This window comes from Geotrypetes seraphini, chromosome 1, assembly GCF_902459505.1.
Source record: "Geotrypetes seraphini chromosome 1, aGeoSer1.1, whole genome shotgun sequence".
NCBI lineage: Eukaryota > Metazoa > Chordata > Amphibia > Gymnophiona > Dermophiidae > Geotrypetes > Geotrypetes seraphini.
In genome coordinates, this window is record NC_047084.1 from 314,409,991 (window position 1) to 314,428,385 (window position 18,395).

Consider the following 18,395-nt stretch of genomic DNA (forward strand, 5'->3'; position numbering starts at 1 on the left):
AGAGAGATTTGCATATAATGGAAGTGGCAGGTATGCAAATCTCTCTCATGCATATTCATTAGGGATATCTTGAAAACCTGACTGGCTGGGGGTCCCCCAGGACAGGTTTGGGAACCACTGTGCTACACTAATCACTTGCAAATGACAGCACCATTTTCAGAATCATAGCCTCCGTCGAAGGTAGGCGCCAGAAATGTAGGCCAGGGTTTTTACAGGCCTACATTTCTGGCACCCACCTTTGACACAGAATCACGCTTAGAGGTGTCGAACTTAAAACCCGCCCATAACCACACCTCCCTTGACGTTCAGCGCTGCTAAGTGTCTGCGTAGATACGATTCCTGCGCTGACACCACCTTGTGGGGCCTACATTTTTTTCTTTTAATTTGTTTATAATTGATTTTTTTAACAGCGCGGTCAAACACCACACCATTAATAGTGAATTAAAACAATTTACTTAGGCATCAATGCCGTTTTTAGACTCCAGGCTTAAATTTTCAATTGCACTCTAAAAGATACTGGTATCCACTGCAATTCTTTTAACACTATTAAATTATGGTCCCAAGGTTTCAGATGCTAAACTACCCGCGCAGCCAAGTTTATCTTATTTGCTTATTAGGAATTAGTGAATTAAAACAATTTACTTAGGCATCAATGCCGTTTTTAGACTCCAGGCTTAAATTTTCAATTGCACTCTAAAAGATACTGGTATCCACTGCAATTCTTTTAACACTATTAAATTATGGTCCCAAGGTTTCAGATGCTAAACTAACCGCGCAGCCAAGTTTATTTTATTTGCTTATTAGGAATTATTTACCATGTTTTTAAAGAAATTCACTTAAGGTCATGTACAGCAAAAATAAGCTGAACATAAGCAATAAAAGACAATTACAGCAGTAAAAATATTCAAACAATAGTACATAGTATGACATAGTATGCTACTTACAATGTCAACACAATAGCACAATACACGATAAAACATCTAAGTAACCTAACATGTGGAGTATACGACTTATTTAAACCAACTGCATAATCCTGCCAAATTAGGTATGGCCTAATTACATCTATAACCCACCCTTTTACTAAACCGTGTCGGGAGCAGTGCAGAGCATTCAAGTACAGCTCCCTGCGCTAATAACTGCTATCGCGGTTTAGTAAAAGGGGGGGGGGGGAAAAAAATTAAAAACCTATCAACAAAAAAGTCTATTTTAACCCCAAAAATGTATACTTACAAACATCTGTAATCCATAGGAAAAAATGGCATAGTCCCTTTCTACAGACCCTATAGTATACAAAATTTTCAAAAATGAAAGCTGCCCAAATTTACCTCCCTCAACTTTATTTATTTTAATTTATTTAAATATTTATAACCCGCAAATCCACAATTCTAAGCGGGTAACAAAGTCATTACATATATAATAAAACATATTACAAAACACAAAAATACACACAGTCTCAAAAACAAACCCTGTTCCCATAACATAAGACACAGACAAATTGCCTTTTTATAGCCATTATCTTTGTTTTTTGTAACCCACTTTTGGCATCTTTCGCTCACCGAGTCACATATAAATGAATTATAGTAATTGTAGCACAAAACAATAATCACTTGTCTCACTAAACACAAATCTTTCATATTTGAGTCAGGCCACTGCTCACAGATTATACACAAACAGGAAAAGGCAGCTCTTACCATATTCTCAATATGTGCCCTCCAATTATCTTCCTGTCCTCTTGTTCTCCTTTCTCTTAGCCCACTGGATTGCCTTCAGCCCTCCCCCTCCCCTGTTCCCCCCTTTATCATCCCTCTCAGCATCCTTGCCCATACTAGTCCAAAAACATTCCTTCAACCCTTCTCTCTCCCTTAACTTCAACTATTTAAATTTCTGACCTCAGTGAGCAGATTGAGCCCGAGTCATTCAATGCAACAGTACAACAGAGGTACAATGCTTGCAAATAAGTAAACAGCTCACTGACCTCTATGGCTGCTGCACCTCCTGTTCTTCCTTCTCCCTGCAGTGGGTTTCCTTTCTGAACATCAATGATGAAGTGCAAAAGGAGGTTCTGCCAAGATGACAGTGATCACATATGCTCTGCTTTTGCTGATCTCTGCACTTCTGACTTGCTCCTCAGCGCGACACCTCCACAAATGATGATCCAGGAGACCCAACAGCAGATCCAAGAGGAAGGCAGTATTTTTAAAGATCATGAACACTTGGGCTGTCTGTAAGTTGATATACTTCGTAAAAATAAGAAGACTGTGGCGTACTGGTTAAAGCTATAGCCTCAGCACCCTGACTTGTGGGTTCAAACCCACGCTGCTCCTTGTGACCCTGGGCAAGTCACTTAATCACCCCATGGTCCCAGGCACATTAGATAGATTGTAAGTCCGCCAGGATAGACAGGGAAAAATGCTTGAGTACATGAATAAATTCATGTAAACCATTCTGAGCTCCCCTGGGAAAATGGTATAGAAAATTGAATAAATAAATAGTGTGAAAAGCTTCAGCCTATGATAACCAGAGCTGGTACTGTGACATCAGAATGCCTCATTCTACCAGTGCTTAAGAGCCAACCTCATCAGTGATGTCACAAAGACTTGATTGTCCTGTACTTGGCTCACTTTTACTACATTTTGATTTCTAGAGTGGTGCAGTGTGGTTAAAGCTACAGCCTCAGCTCCCTGACTTGTGGGTTCAAACCCACGCTGCTCCTTGTGACCCTGGGCAAGTCACTTAATCCCCCAATTGCCCCAGGTACACTGGATACGATTGTGAGTCCACCGGGACAGACAAGAGAAAAATGCTTGCGTACCTGAATAATTTCATGTAAACTGTTCTGAGCTCCCCTGGGAGAACGTTATAGAAAATTGAATGAATAAATAAATTCACATATACCTGTCCATACCTACCTGCAGCAACTGCTACCCTTGTAAAAGAGATGAATGGAACCTTAGTATATTTGCCTTTCGTTCAGACCAAGTTTGACCAGCCCTTTGACTTCAGCCTGTACATAGTGAGGGTGAGAGGCACCCCGCCCCCTCCTGCCACATACATCCCTTCCCCCCTAACTCTGTAACGTTTCCCAGCATGAGCAACAACCCCAACCCCAATTAGCTCTTCCTCCAACGTCATTTCCTAGGCGTGGGTCCAGGAAATGACATCAGAGGAAGAGCTGACGTTGGAGCAAGCACCAGGTGGGGGTTGCTGCTTGCGCTGGGAAAAGTTAAAAAGGTATGGGGGAAGGGGCGGGCGTGCACGGTAGTAGGGGGAGGGGCAGGGAAGGAGCAGGGGAGGGTGGAGAGGACGACAGGTGCCGGCACCCCCACCAAGATGGTGCCCAGGGTGGACTCCCCCCTCCACCCCCTCCCTTACTATACTACTGGCTTCAGCTGCTTGACACAAAGTGATTCCACGCCCCCTCCCCCAGCAGCGTTTACCTTTGGAAAACTGGAGGCATTTACTAGTGCATGTACATTTTGCTCTCTCTGCCCAAGCGTCATTCCTTACCGGCATAGCTACAAATGCAACATATACTTAGCTGCATTCAATGGATTTTATAATCGTGTAAAGTCTTTTGACAATTGTCATCAGTGTTCTAAAAATAAAATGAGAGAGAAAGCTACAACGTAAGGCGAACGATAAGATAAAAATTAGAGCATATACATTCTAATGCTGGTCTATATTGACCTGGTCAGGTCACATTGCCAGTCATAGAGGACAATTTATTTAGCTGCTGTATTTGCTGATGCTCCCGTTTCCTGTAAGAATTATACAGCTCTCCTCCTGCTTGTTCTTTCATGTGAAGTCTTTGATTTTCTATTTATATTTATGTACCGCCTTAGGTAGGTTTTGGATGACAAAACACATTCAAAATGCAATTTAATTTGATGTTCTTTGTCAGTCTGGGAGAAATGTTCATCTCTAATGTATCTGTAGTTTACTTGGTACAAGAAGAAATGTGCTTTTGTTTCTCTTTCTCTGGTCCTGCACCTCATGTGAAGTTTGGTTTCTTTGGGTTTCCAGTTCAGTTTCTGAACACTGATTTCTATTAGCAGCCTGCATTTTGTGAGGGCCAGTCTATATTCCACACATATGATCAAGTTGAGGGCTTCTGTTACTGCAGTGGTCTCAAACTTGCGGCCCGAGAGCCACATGCGGCCCACCAAGTACTATTTTGAGGCCCTCGGTATTTTATCATAATCACAAAAGTAAAATAAAACAGTTTCTTTATCATGTCTCTTTAGCTATAAATTACAATATTATTATTAAAACTTAGCCAAAAGGAAAGATTTATAAACTATAAAGAGTTTTTCCTCATGCAAAATTGTCATTTCTTTAAGACATTAACTATTTTTTCTATGGCCCTCCAAGTACCTTCAAATCCAAATGTGGCCCTGCAAAGGGTTTCAGTTTGAGACCACTGTGTTAGTGTGTAATTCCTGTACAGGGATCAGTAACAGTCCAGCTTGTTCTGTTCTCCCAAGAGTAGGTTACAGTTGTAGTTACAATATTCCTATTCCACTTGTACCAAATTTAGTTTTAAGCAGATCATAGGAGGGTCATTTCATAAATAATGCACACTATTGTTTGTTTTTTCAAGTATTTCTTTACAATCCTTCAATATAGTCTCCCTGCTTTGCAATGACCGAGTCTCAATGTCTGGTAAGCTTCATTATTCCATCCAAGACACCGTTTTAGTTCAGTTGCCGAATGGCTTGGGTACCAGTGGAAGAAAGCTCTTCCAGAGATGCACAACGATGTCCACACATAGGTTGTTTTAACTTTGGAAAAAGGTCAAAGTCTGGTGAACTCATGTCTGGACTATAGGGAGCATGAGGAAACACCTCCCAGCCGTATTCACATAGTTTTTCAATGATGACATTCCCTATTTTCGGGCGAGCATTGTCATGGAGAATGATTGGCTCAGCCAAGAGCAACTGAGGTTGGGTTTTGTGCATTTTTTGCAAAAACTCATGATAATACATTGCTGTGACACTTCTTCCACATGGAACTTTGTCTGTGATGATGATACCTTCAAGATCATAAGCAAAAATCATCATTTGTTTGACATTTGATTGAGCTTGTCAAAATTTTTTTGGTCGTGAGGAAGATGGAGCTCTCCACTCATCAATACTACGCGAATACAGCTGGGAGGTGTTACCTCAAGCTCCCTACAGTCCAGACATAAGTCCATCAAATTTCGACCTTTTTCCAAAGTTGAAACAATCTATGCGTGGACATCGTTTTGCCTCTCTGGAAGAGCTTTCTTCCGCAGATACCCGAGCCATTTGGCAACTGAACTAAAACGGTGTCTTGGATGGAATAATGAAACTTCCTGGACATTGGGACTCGGTCATTGCAAAGCAGGGAGACTATATTGAAGGATTGTAAAGAAATACGTACTTGAAAAAAAATAAAACATGCCTGTTTCTCTTATTGCTTATAAATGTCAGACTCCCTAGGTGTTGGCTGAGATAAGTACTACTTACTTTTAAACTATACACTATGACACTGAGAATGTTTAGTGTTAAGGAAATATTTATTTCTTTAAATTATTGAGATTAAAAAGAAAATACACATATATATATATATATAAAAAATAACAAAAAACAACAGTGCAAAAACAAAAAGTGACGGCCAATGATGAAGCACCACAATTTGCTTCCCACTATAGAAAATATTACATGCGGTGGAGTGGTGGGGCTGAGGTGTCCTTTTTGAACTTATCACAAGTTATTAAAATCTTATATTGATCCAGACATACTTTTTGAACATTTATTGATAGTGCTTTTGGACTGGATAAAACATTTACTTAAACCACATTGCCATTGTTTAAGCGTGTTTCTCTTATTGCTTCATCAATAAAAATGATATTTAAAAAAAACCAACCAAAAAACATGTAAATAAAAAAATAGTGCGCATTATTAATGAAATGACCCTTGTATAAGAATATTAGATCAAATTATCTGGGAACTAGCATAATAATTATTTAATTATTTCATCCTGGCCTCAAGTACTGGTTTACAAGCTTTTACTCGGTAACAACTTTTAGAGTGGAAGCATTTTCAGACATTACGTTATTTAATATTACTGTTGAAGGCTCTTAAGATTCCTGAGGCAGGCCTGTTTGTATGAAACATGTACATGTCGAGTCATTGGTCTGGTAATCGTGCCTTACTGGGACAACTCTGGAGTTATATGATCATCTTTGTTGGTGATCCTAGCTGTCTATAGGATTCGTAGAAGTCTTCTCCAGCACCAGAGTTCGAAGGCGTCGATTTTTCTTCCATCTGGGCTTTCATGAGTGTCCATATCTCACAGCCATATGTCATGATAGGGAACACAATAGCAGTGATCAGTCTTTGTTTGATGGTGACCGAGATGTCCTTGCACTGTCATATTTGATCCATGTTCACCATGGCATGCTGTACACCTGGGGGTAATTTGCTAACAAGTGGCAATATTTTTCAACATACCTTAGAACCAGCCCCAATAACGCGCAAATGCAGGCAGACATATTCACACCTGCTCTATACACCACAACTTCACCTCCACTCTGACCAAAATACTACCCCAGGGAACATTTATGCAGCATGGAATGTTGTAAAAGGCTTTGTCCACATGTAAAATTGTTTTTACATATATAAAACACTCTCATAGTTAGGGGAGGGAAGTTTTAAACATGTCCAAGTATTGCTTTCCAACTTCATCCTTCCCATGAAAGCAGGCGGACTGGATACTTCTGCCTGCAGAGGGGGAGCCCATCATTCAGGCACCTGGCATCATTCTTTGGCCCTGCACCAGGAATGAACCAGGGCGGACTTTGTGGGCCTCACATTCCTCATCTGCTGTCAGAGTTTCTGGATATAGATGTTATACTCGTGTGTCCACGAGATACCTACATGGGAGTTCTGATGTGAAGCAATAGTACAGCACCCTGATTTACCAGTGGAAATAAATTAGAAATTGAGACCAAAACTCCAAAGATTCTGTATATTTTACCTGTCAAATTAAATCTCTTAAAACACTTTATGCGCTGCTAAAATAAATATTCCTCCACACTGCACTGTTGAACGGAAAGTTAATTTTTCAAACCTGTGGCCACAGTTGTGGAATGGGAGGAGGAGGAATTAAGAAAGTCTGTGAATGCCTTTATTTGCACATACAGCACCTTTCACTTAGAAAGCTGATTGAGTAGAGTGTACCTTCCGAGACTAGCATCTCCTCTTTCCGTAAGCACTTTTTCTGGCAAATGAAACATGAAAACAGAGAAAAATAGAAGCAGATAAGAAGTATCCACCCTCTTATTCCATACCACACACACTTTCCCATGCATACTACTACTATTTATTATTTCTATAGTGCTACCAGACACACGCAGTGCTGTACATTAAACACGCAAGAGACAGTCCCTATTCAAAGTGGCATAACGTAAGGAAGTTCTTCTTCACCCAGAGAGTGATAGAAAACTGGAACGCTCTTCCGGAGTCTGTCATAGGGGAAAACACCCTCCAGGAATTCAAGACAAAGTTAGACAAGTTCCTGATGAACAAGAACGTACGCAGGTAGGGCTAGTCTCGGTTAGGGGCGCTGGTCTTTGACCAGAGGGGCTGCCGCATGAGCGGACTGCTGGGCATGATGGACCACTGGTCTGACCCAGCAGCGGCAATTCTTATGTTCTTAGCGAGGGACGGTGGACCACCTCCCATGCCCTTCCATGTCCCCCACGGCACACTCACGCCCTTCCTTCCCACACGCCCGCCCTTCCTTCCTTCTTCACCAGCGCAAGCAGCTTTTCCGGCCTGCTGCTCGTCGCTGCATTAGCTTTCCCTCCGACACCACTTCCTGGCCCTATGACCCGTAAGTGATTTCAGAGGGAGCCAGGCTGGCACGAGCAGCAGGCCAGAGAAGTTGTTTGTGCTGGCGAAGATTTAAAGAGTTACGTGAGGGGGAGGGGGAGGGTGGGTGGGTTACCAGATTTTCCTTTGGGAAAACCCGGACCTATGGCCACGCCCCCCCTGAACCGCCCAGTTTCGCCTCCGTCATGCCCTGTTCCACTCCCCCAGCCCTGCTCCCCAGACGGCATCCACGCATGTGCGGACATGACACCATGACGTAACCTCATTGCGTCCGCGCAGGCCCCTGCTTGACGCGATTTTGTCTGGAAGCTTTTCTAAACCCGGACAAAGTGCCATGCTTTGAAAATCTATCCAGATACCCGGACATGTCCGGGGAAATCCAGATGTCTGGTAACCCTAGAAACTGGGAAGGGAGGGCATGAGTGTGATGTGGGGGAGGGGGGGCGGATAGGTGCACCCCCCTGTCCCCCTTACTATGCCACTGCCTGCTTAAAAGAGCTTACAATCTAATTACACAGTAGGCTGTTTACAAAGAGCCTTTTCATCCACTGACAGTGCTTTTCGCTATGAAATATATAGATGCAAGAAAGAAGCAAAGGGAGTCAAAATTAGCAATAAAGAAGTTGCAAAATAAAATAATACCTACCCAGCAGGTACACAAATCCAGCGCACACGGCCACTAGCTGCCCTCCTGCACAGAAAACCACTTGCTGAATTGCTTTGGGTTTCTGGTCACTGGATGAGCTGTGTCGGGCCACTCCTCTGTTTCCAGATCTTTGATCACAAGATAGTACTCTAAAAACCAACCAAAATCGAAGGTGAACCTTTCTTTGTCTTCAAACTGCCTGCTGGGCACTGTGAGATGGGTGGGGTCATTTAGCTCCACGGGAGGTTAAGAAAACTGGTACAGCCCGCCAGAGAATGATTATATTTAACATTTTGAGAAAATGAAGAATTTCACGTTTCTCAATATTTCAGTGAGCCTCTGTTATTAAACCAACTCCCTAAAACCCCCCTTGAGGAAAGGTAATTTCTGACAATTGTTAACAGTGTGTAAGCACTAAAGGGTAAAGCAGCAGAACTCCTGCAGACTGTAAAGAATGATCTTTGCCTCAAGGGAGGGGAGGTGGTGGCTGTGCTGGAGGAAGGTTAGCACTAGCAGGTCATTAAGGCATTTCTCCTCTCTGATTTACAGAGGGGAACTGGCAAGTTGTCAGCCAGAGCTTAAAAGTTATAGCACAAACTGGAATCCAAGAACAGGTCACCCAGACTTCTACAAGTTCAGTTCCTGAGGGCTGCAAATAGGCAAGATTTTCAGGGTATCTCTAATGAGAGAGATTTACATTTGGTGAAGGGAGTATGCACAAAATTTATTAAAAAAATAAAAATAAAAACCATAGGAACACGGTGATTACTTTTCTAGTGTTCGGATTTTCACAAAGTAATTGAGATAGTTAAAAAAAAAAAATACAACATTTTAATCTGGGACAGGATGTGTCATATTTTTTTCATATGGTCTTTGTGATTTTTTACTTCTAATTTTTGTTATTTCATATTCTATCTGTGCAGCTATTTTGCCTTTTTAAAATTTGATTTGTTAGAATTGAGTGCATCTTTTAATTAGTTCATTTTAGTTTTAATACATTTGCTTGTATTTATTTATTTATATTTTTATCAGCTGCCATGGAGTATATGTTTGTACTTTTCTATAAATGTGATTGATATGGATTTAATCAACTGTTGCTTTAACTAAAAATTATGGCAAGTAATTATTTATTATTGATTACTAATCGATGTATATGGTTTCCGTTCTTTCTGTTGTTACTTTTAACTTTTGTAGATTCCTGATACAGGCTAGAACTCGACCACATTCTTGTGACTCCCATCATCAAAAACCCCAAAGAACCAGTTTCTTCAGCTGCCAACTACAGACCCATTGCCAACATTTCTCTCTTCCTTAAACTAATGGAAGGTCTAGTTAGCCATGACCTTGTGAAACACCTACAGAAGTTTAACATTCTACACGACTCTCAATCAGGATTTCGCACAAACTACAGCACACAAACTGTCCTAGTATCACTGACTGACCACCTCTTCCATATGTTTTCCCTGGGAAAAAGCGCACTGGTACTTCAATTCGACCTAAGTAGTGCCTTCGACCTTGTCGACCATGACATTCTGATTAGATGTCTCGATTCTATTGGCATCTCGGGACAGGTACTAACCTGATTCACAGGCTTCTTAAAAAACCGCACCTACCAAGTCCACAGTGATGGCACCTTCTCCCAACCCTGGAGCAACCCCTGCGGAGTCCCACAAGGCTCCCCTCTCTCTCCTTCTCTGTTTAACGTGTACATGAAAACCATTGGCTTGTATGCTATCCAACTCAAAACTAAAATCATACATTTATGCAGATGACATTACAATCAGCATCCCCATAACTTCACTGACACAAGAGACTGAACAACTCACGTCTTCTGTTCTCACTAAGGTAGAACAATGGGCCACTCAATTCAAACTAAAACTAAATCCAGAAAAAAAACAAACTTTTCCTGGCAAGTCCCAGCCACAAGCTAACGAATACCTCTCTGAAATTAAACGGGCTTACTTACCCAATCAATTCCACCATCAAAATCCTAGGAGTCATCCTGGATCGATGCCTAACATTCGAAGACCATACCAATGCCCAGATTAAAAAATGTTTTTGTACTCTCTGGAAACTGCGTACCATCAAACACTATTTTGACTTCTCTCCTTCCAATTACTGGTTCAGTTACTTATTTTAAGCACCTTAGACTACTGTAATATCTTATACTAGGGATCCTTTAAGAAAACCATAAAACGTCTGAGAATCATACAGAATACTGCTGTCCGTCTCAACTATGAACTAAAAAAGTCAGACCACGTTAGCCCGTTAAACAGAAAATTTCACTGGTTACCAATCGAGGCAAGGGTCATCTTCATGTTTGCCTGCCTATGCTTCAAAACCATAACTGGCTCATCCCCGATCTACCTCTCGCACCATTTTATATTTCCAGGCACCTCTCGCACACGTAATACCTATCTGTTTGCCTTCCCCTCCCTGAAGGGCTGTATCTACAAGAGATTCCTTGATAGAACATTGTCATTCCAAGCTGGCAAATGGAATAAATGTCTAATCACCCTCATTTCAAATACGCCCTCCTACCAAGCCTTCAGGAAATCAATCAAAACCTATATCTTTGACAAATTTCTCTGACTCCTCCTTGCCTTGTTGTATCTCTGATATACTTATTGCATAACCGACCTATTTCCAGCCATATCTAACCATTCTCGACTCACTAATAGAATCGAATCACCCCACCAATGTAATTGACATTAGTCTCTGTAATTTCGCTGTATATGTACAGTCTCTTCCTCTGTAAACTGCTCTGAACTGCTTCTGGTATTGAGGTATACAAAATAAAGTTATTATTATTATTTTTACTGAATTTTATGGAGAAATGGAAATATAGGCTTGTGTAATGCCTGTCTGCAGTTAAAGAGGTTCTGCCAGACTGTGTTCAAAGGCAAATTGTCAGAGGAAATCTTAGAGCAGAGAATGACCACTTCTACTACTACTATCCATCCAGTCGTGTCCGACCCTTGGATACTCGCCATGCTTCCGGCTTCTTTCAATTGCTTGATGTTCATTCCCGTGTCATTCTTGATGGTATCCAGCCAACGAGCCTTTGGTCTCCCCCGCTTCTTTTTACCACTGAACATTCCGAGTAGCACCTCCTTTTCTAGTGAATTCGCCCTCATCATATGTCCCAAATAGGTCAGTTTCTGTCTGGTAATCTTGACTTCCAGGGACAACTCTGGATATACATGATCAAGAACATCTTTGTTGATGATCCTAGCTGTTTGAAGGATTCATAGAAGTCTTCTCCAGCACCATGGATCAGAGAATGACTAGGCTAAGTTATATACCAAAAGGAGTTACACCAAAACCCCCAGACAGTAGCGTGGTAGGCATTTTTAAGATAAAGAAAGCAAGAAGAGGATTAATGAGGTTCGTGGGAGTAGAAGATGAGGGGGACAGATGGAAGGGATGGAGAATGCTGTGCAGGGGTTAAACTGTGGAACTCACTTGTCAGTCAGTTACGAAAATGCTGTGATAAGAGCAGTTTTAGAAAATTACTCAAAACACAGTTATTTGTAAATGCATTTTTCCAGATACTGAACCCTCGTGATTGGTTTTTTTTGCTGAACAATTTTTATATGATCTTCTGAGGATTATTTGTTCATGTTTGTTCATTCTTATTTGTTTTATTGAATTATGTAAAGATATGTAAACTGTTTAGGTTTAAACAGTATAGAAATTTTAAAAATAAATAAGTGGAGACCAAAACTTGAGGGATAAAAAGATGGGCATTTGAGTGAATTGTAGAGGCAATAGATGAGGAAGAAGGATCTGAGAAATATCCTGTCCTGAAGAAATGTGTATTTCAGGGATCAAAAGAAGTAGAAGCTCCATTTTATCAGGGGAATATGTAAGACAGTATATCGCAAACTGTGTGCCACAGCACACCAGTGTGCCTCCTGAGATTTCTGGTGTGCCGCGACACACTGGCGACGAGGAGAGTCGTCCACGCCAGCTGCCTACCTACAGGACTACAGGACGTGCCTGTTGCGGCGAGAGGCTTGTCCTGTAGGAAGTCAGCCGGCATGGATGACTCTCCTCCTGATCGGCGTCTCTCCTTTTCTCCCTGCACCTCCTGGATCCCTGTAATGGCGGAATCGTGGCAAGACAGGCCTCCATGCATACGTGGATGTCAACATGATGACATCATGCATGTGCATGATGTCATTGTGTCGACTCCAGGGTGCCTTCTGGCCTGGGCACTGCATTTAGTGTGCCGCCGGCCAGAAAAGTTTGCGGGACACTGGTGTAAAAAGACCTTGAGTTTTTAGTGGAACTGTTGAAGGCTGGCTGGTGGAATATAAAAAAAAAGGAAAAACTGCTGTATCATTGATGACTGTACTGGAACAACTGTGTTCAGTATTTAATTAAAATATAATGTACCAAGACAGGGAGCCAAACTTGAAGTAACTGAAATGGTAATTGTAAAAGCCCATTTCTAAACTATCTAATCTCTAATGCAGGGGTGCCCAAATGGTCGATCGCGATCGGCCAGTAGATTGCAAAGGCAACGCGAGTCAATCGCATTGCCTTTCTGATCTTTTTCTCCCTGCTGCTTCCCCAAGCCAGGCCTGGCGCATACAAGCGCCGGACTTACAAAACTTCACCTCCGACGTCAATTCTGATGTCGGAGAGGAAGTTCTGGGCCAGCCAATCGCTGCCTGGCTGGCCTGGAACTTCCTCTCCGACGTTAGAATTGACGTCGGAAGTGAAGTCTTGTGGGCCTGGTGCTTGTACGCGCTAGGCCTGGCTTGGGGAAGCAACAGGGAGAAATCGCGTTGGTGGCTTGGGGGGGGGGCAGAGAGAGAGAGAGAAAGAAAGGCAGAAATAAATAAATATTGGCTTTACAGAAGAAGGAAGTGCAACCAGAGACTCATGAAATCACCAGACAAAAAGGTAGGAAAAATGATTTTATTTTCAATTTAGCAATCAAAATGTGTCCATTTTGAGAATCTATATCTGCTGTCTATATTTCGCATTATGGGCCTTTACTAAACCGCAATAGTGTTTTTTAGCGCAGGGAGCCTATAAGCGTTGGGAGCTGCGAGGGGCATTCAGCAAACCTCCCTGTACTAAAAAACGCTATCACGGTTTAGTAATAGGGGAGGGGGTATATTTGTCTAGTTTTGTATAATTGTTACTGAGGTGACATTGCATATTTTAAAGTTATCTACCTTGACCTCTGATAAAACCCCCGAATACAAATGATAATTAACACTTTCTCTGCGTACAGTGTGCTTTGTGTTTTTTAAAATTTTATTGTTGGTAGATCATTTTGACTTGGTCATTTTAAAAGTAGTTCGCAAGCCAAAAAAGTGTGGGCACCCCTACTCTAATGCAACTCGTGGGACATAACAATGAGCCAATGGTGACCCACTCGAACTTGTAACTATATATTTGTAACTTATATTAATAACTGTACTGATTTACCTGTACTAACAACTCTATTGAATGGGTAACTGATTCAACCTCTTGCAATGTAATCTGACCTTGAACTGAATAGGTAAATGTGCAATAGAAAACCTGAATAACATAACATAACATAATTCATTCTCTTAAAAACATGTTTATATGGCAATATGCATTTAAAATTAAAATAAAAAGACTCAGTTATATAGGATGTTCACTGATGATAGCAGAAGAATAAGCCAGAGATCGGTAACATGACTGCCATCATATGTGTCGATTGTGTGGAATTAGAAAAGGCACCAAGAAGGGCAACAGAAATGATAAAAGGGATGGGATGACATCCCTATGAGGAAAGGCTAAAGGGCTCTTCAGCTTGGAGAAGAGATGGCTCAGGGGTGATATCGTAGAGGTCCATAAAATACTGAGTGGAGTGGAAAAGGTAGATGTGAATCCCTTATTTTACTCTTAAAATACTAGGACTAGGGGGGCATACGATGAAGCTACTAAGTAGTAGATTTAAAACAAACCAGAGAAAATATTTATTCATTCAGTGGGTAATTAAACTCTGGAATTTGTTGCTGGAGAATGTGGTGAAAGAAGGTAGCTTAGCAGGGTTTTTAAAAAGTTTGAGTAATTTCCTAAAAGAAAAAGTTCATAAATCATTATTAAGATGGACTTGGGAAAATCCACTGCTTATTTTCTGGGATCTTGCCAGGTACTTGTGAACCGGATTGGCCACTGTTGGAAACAGGATACTGAGCTTGATGGACCTGGGGCTTTCCCAGTATGTGTTCCAGAACTTTCTATCTTGATCCCTCTTCCCCTCTCTTTCTCTTTATACAAATTGTATTTCTGCCCTTCTCCATCTTGTATGTTTTGTCAGTGCGTTTGATTGTTTGTAGCATTGTTTGTAATTTGTTTTTAATGTACGTTCTTATTATACTTTGTTTTTATATTTTGTAAAACCACTTTGAATTTTTAATAAGGCGGTGTATCAAATTTTTAAATAAACCTGAAACCTGATGTAATAGTAGCTACACAATCCCTTGTTTCTTATTTAACTAAGATCAGAGAAGCAAAGAACATTCCTAATATGGATGCAGGAAGGGTGTGGGTCTGGTTGACCTAGTGTCATCAGAGTGTACCCTTTAAAGTTAAGTAATTTTGTTTTCTCTGATGACAAGGAGATAACAGGAAGCAGTATACACGCACTGGCAAGTTAGATGCAAAACATTGATAAGGAAGACTAAAAGAGAATTTGAAAACAAGCTTGACAGAGACAAAAACTCACAGTGAAATCTTTTTCAGGTACATAAGAACATAAGATTTGCTGCTGCTGGGTCAGACCAGTGGTCAATCGTGCCCAGCAATCCGCTCATGCGGCGGCCTTAGATTAAAGACCAGTGCCTTATTTGAGTCTAGCCTTACCTGCATATGTTCTGGTCCAGCAGGAACTTATCTAACATTTTCTTGCATCCTGAAGTGTGCTTTTCCCCTATAGCAGCCTCTGGAAGAGTGTTCCAGATTTCTACCACTCTCTGGGTAAAGAAGAACTTCCTTATGTTTGTACGGAATCTATCCCCTTTTAACTTTAGCGAGTGCCCTCTCATTCTCTTCACCGTGGAAAGGATGAACAATCTCTCTTTCTCTACTAAATCAATTCCCTTCAATATCTTGAATGTTTTGATCATGTCCCCTCTCAGTCTTCTCTTTTCAAGTGAGAAGAGGCCCAGTTTCTCTAGCGTCTCATTGTACGGCAACTCCTCCAGTCCCTTAATCATTTTTGTCGCTCTTCTCTGGACCCTTTCGAGTAGTACTATGTCCTTTTTCATGTACGGCGACCAATGTTGGACGCAGTATTCCAGGTGGGGGCATACCAGTGGCATGATAACCTTCTCAGATCTGTTTGTGATCCCCTTTTTAATCATTCCTAGCATTCTATTTGCTCTCTTCGTCGCCATTACGCATTGCGTGGACGGTTACATTGACTTGTCTACAAGTACTCCCAAGTCTTTTTCCTGGGGGCTCTCTCCGAGTATAGCACCAGACATCCTGTATTCGTGCATATGATTTTTGTCACCGACATGCATCACCATGCACTTATCCACATTGAACCTCATTTGCCATTTCACTGCCCTTTCCTCAAGTGTGTTTATGTCTCGTTGTAGGTCTTCGCAATCCTTCTGTGTCCTCACTACTCTGAATGATTTTGTATCGTCGTGCCAATTTCTAGGTCATTATAAATATGTTGAAGAGCACAGGCCCGAGCACCGAATCCTGTGGCACTCCAATCCATGCAAATTAGTAAAATCCCATGCAAAATAGCCGAGAGACTGATTCACTAACAATTGCTTGGCTATTCTGAATCAGGCTTTTCTATCCTAAGAGCTGACTGCTGCAGACTTGTCGGTAACTGTGTTACCATAACTCATATAGAAACAATAGAACTTTCATGTTTCAAGCAAGTAAACAGCAGTCTTGGTTAGGTAATTACATCAATGGAGTCAAACTGACCTATGGTGCATTTCAGAAAGAAATTAAGACTGTATTGTTTGACAGATCTATTTCCTAAACAGAAGTCATACTAAATTTAATAATTTTATTCAGACTATTCTTGAGAAATATGTTGTATTTTTACTATTTGTATTTTGTAATTCGCTGATTGTCTAGCTCTCTTCAGCGTAAACCACCTAGAAATCATCTGATTGTGGTGGTATAGAAAAATAAAGTTATGTTATGTTAAAGAGGTTGTTTAAATGATTATAACAAATCTTTTATTATCAATATATCATATATTCAATGTCATTATAACCTATTCAGATGCTATCTCCTGCTTCCACATTATAATTTAAATTTCCTTCTACAAAAATTAATCACATTTCCTTATTTCTTTCTGAATTGTCTCATCATTAAAGGTGATGGGCATATCTAACACAGATATCAGATCTTAGGACCTCATATGATCTATAACATTTCAGGTCCACATCCTGTATCGATGATTTATAATCATTTATGCCCACCGCCTCCTACCAATACTTTCTATGTGCACCCTATAGTGTGGTGCCTAAAATTTGTTTAACATTTTTTAAAAAAATTAATTTATATGCGTTAGAAACATAGAAAATGATGGCAGAAAAGGGCTATAGCCCACCAAGTCTGCCCATTCCAAATACCCACCCCCCTGATTTCACTCTCTTAGAGATCCCATGTGAATATCCCATTTTCTCTTAAAATCTGACACGCTGCTGGCATCAATCACCTGCAGTGGGAGTTTGTTCCAATGATCCACCACTCTTTTGGTGAAAAAGTACTTTCTAGAGTCGCTATGAAACTTCCCTCCCCTGATTTTCAGCGGATGCCCTCTGGTGGTCGAGGGCCCCATGAGGCAGAAGATATCATCCTCCGACTCGACACGGCCCGTGATGTACTTGAAATTTTCAATCATGTCTCCCCTCTCTCTTCGTACCAATACAAATCTTACATATGTGTTCCATAATTTCAAAAATGCCTTAAAAAGTCTTATATCATAAAAGGCAACACTTATCTGAGTGGGACTGTCCCACAATCAATGCTGATCTGTAATGTCAACTAATATCTTGGTGGCAACTGTGTTACCAACAGGTCTGCCGGGGGAGGGGGGTATCATTTTTTTAATGGTAAAAAGCCTGTGAGGGGGTTATTTGGCCATTAGATCAAAAAAGTGTAAAAGGAGCACTTAAGGAGGACAAGACCATAGAGGATAAATAAATTCCTACGCCAGTCTTTACTGAGGAAGATATAAGGGAGCTACAGACAGTCCCCAAGTTAAGAATGTGCAACTTACATCGGACTTGTACTTACGAACCGGGGTCCTGCCTCTCCCTTCTTGGGCCAACACGCCCACATGCTAAGGAAAGCAAGACCCTTCTTCCGTCAAAAACATTTTGCTGTCCTTGTCCAATCCATCATCCTCTCCAAACTTGACTATTGTAATGCCATTTACCTCTGCTGAACAAAAAAAAGCCTCCAAAGACTCCAGCTTATTCAGAACACGGCAGCCAAGCTGATTTTTGGAAAACGTAAATCTGACCACGTCTCCCCACTCCTGGCCAATCTTCATTGGCTCCCAGTGATTTCCAGAGTCCAATTCAAATGCTCTTGCCTGGCTTTTAAGATTATTCATGGCATCCTTCCTTCCCTAATCCCACTTTCTTTCAACTCCTCGTGCCCTGACTCCACCAGGACCGTCCATAAATTAAAACTATCCTTCCCCTCCCTACATGGTATTCTCCACACAGGTAAACTGGGAAAATCACTTCTTTTCAAAATCACAGGTCTCTGGAATGACCTTACTATCCCGCTGCGGAACCTGAGCTCCCTCCATTTATTCCGCAAGCAACTAAAAACCTGGCTCTTCTCTAACATGTAATTTCTTTCCCCTTACTTTTCCACTCGATTTATAAACTTATGTAAACCTTTTCCTA

General features: G+C 41.2%; 1 protein-coding gene across 11 annotated transcripts in view; it reads right to left on the reverse strand.

Moving 5' to 3' along the window:
• The window catches only part of SGMS2 (sphingomyelin synthase 2), a 221,479-nt gene that overhangs the window by 60,119 nt on the left and 142,965 nt on the right, over positions 1 to 18,395 (reverse strand). The window contains exon 4 of one of the 11 annotated variants that reach the window (XM_033956396.1): positions 8,506 to 8,654. The exons of 9 other annotated variants lie outside the window; for them this stretch is intronic. The gene's annotated coding sequence lies outside the window, so the exon portion shown is untranslated. Of the gene's footprint in view, positions 1 to 1,975; positions 2,117 to 8,505; positions 8,655 to 18,395 lie in introns of those variants that run through there. One more of the 11 variants, XM_033956471.1, reaches the window with a different exon arrangement.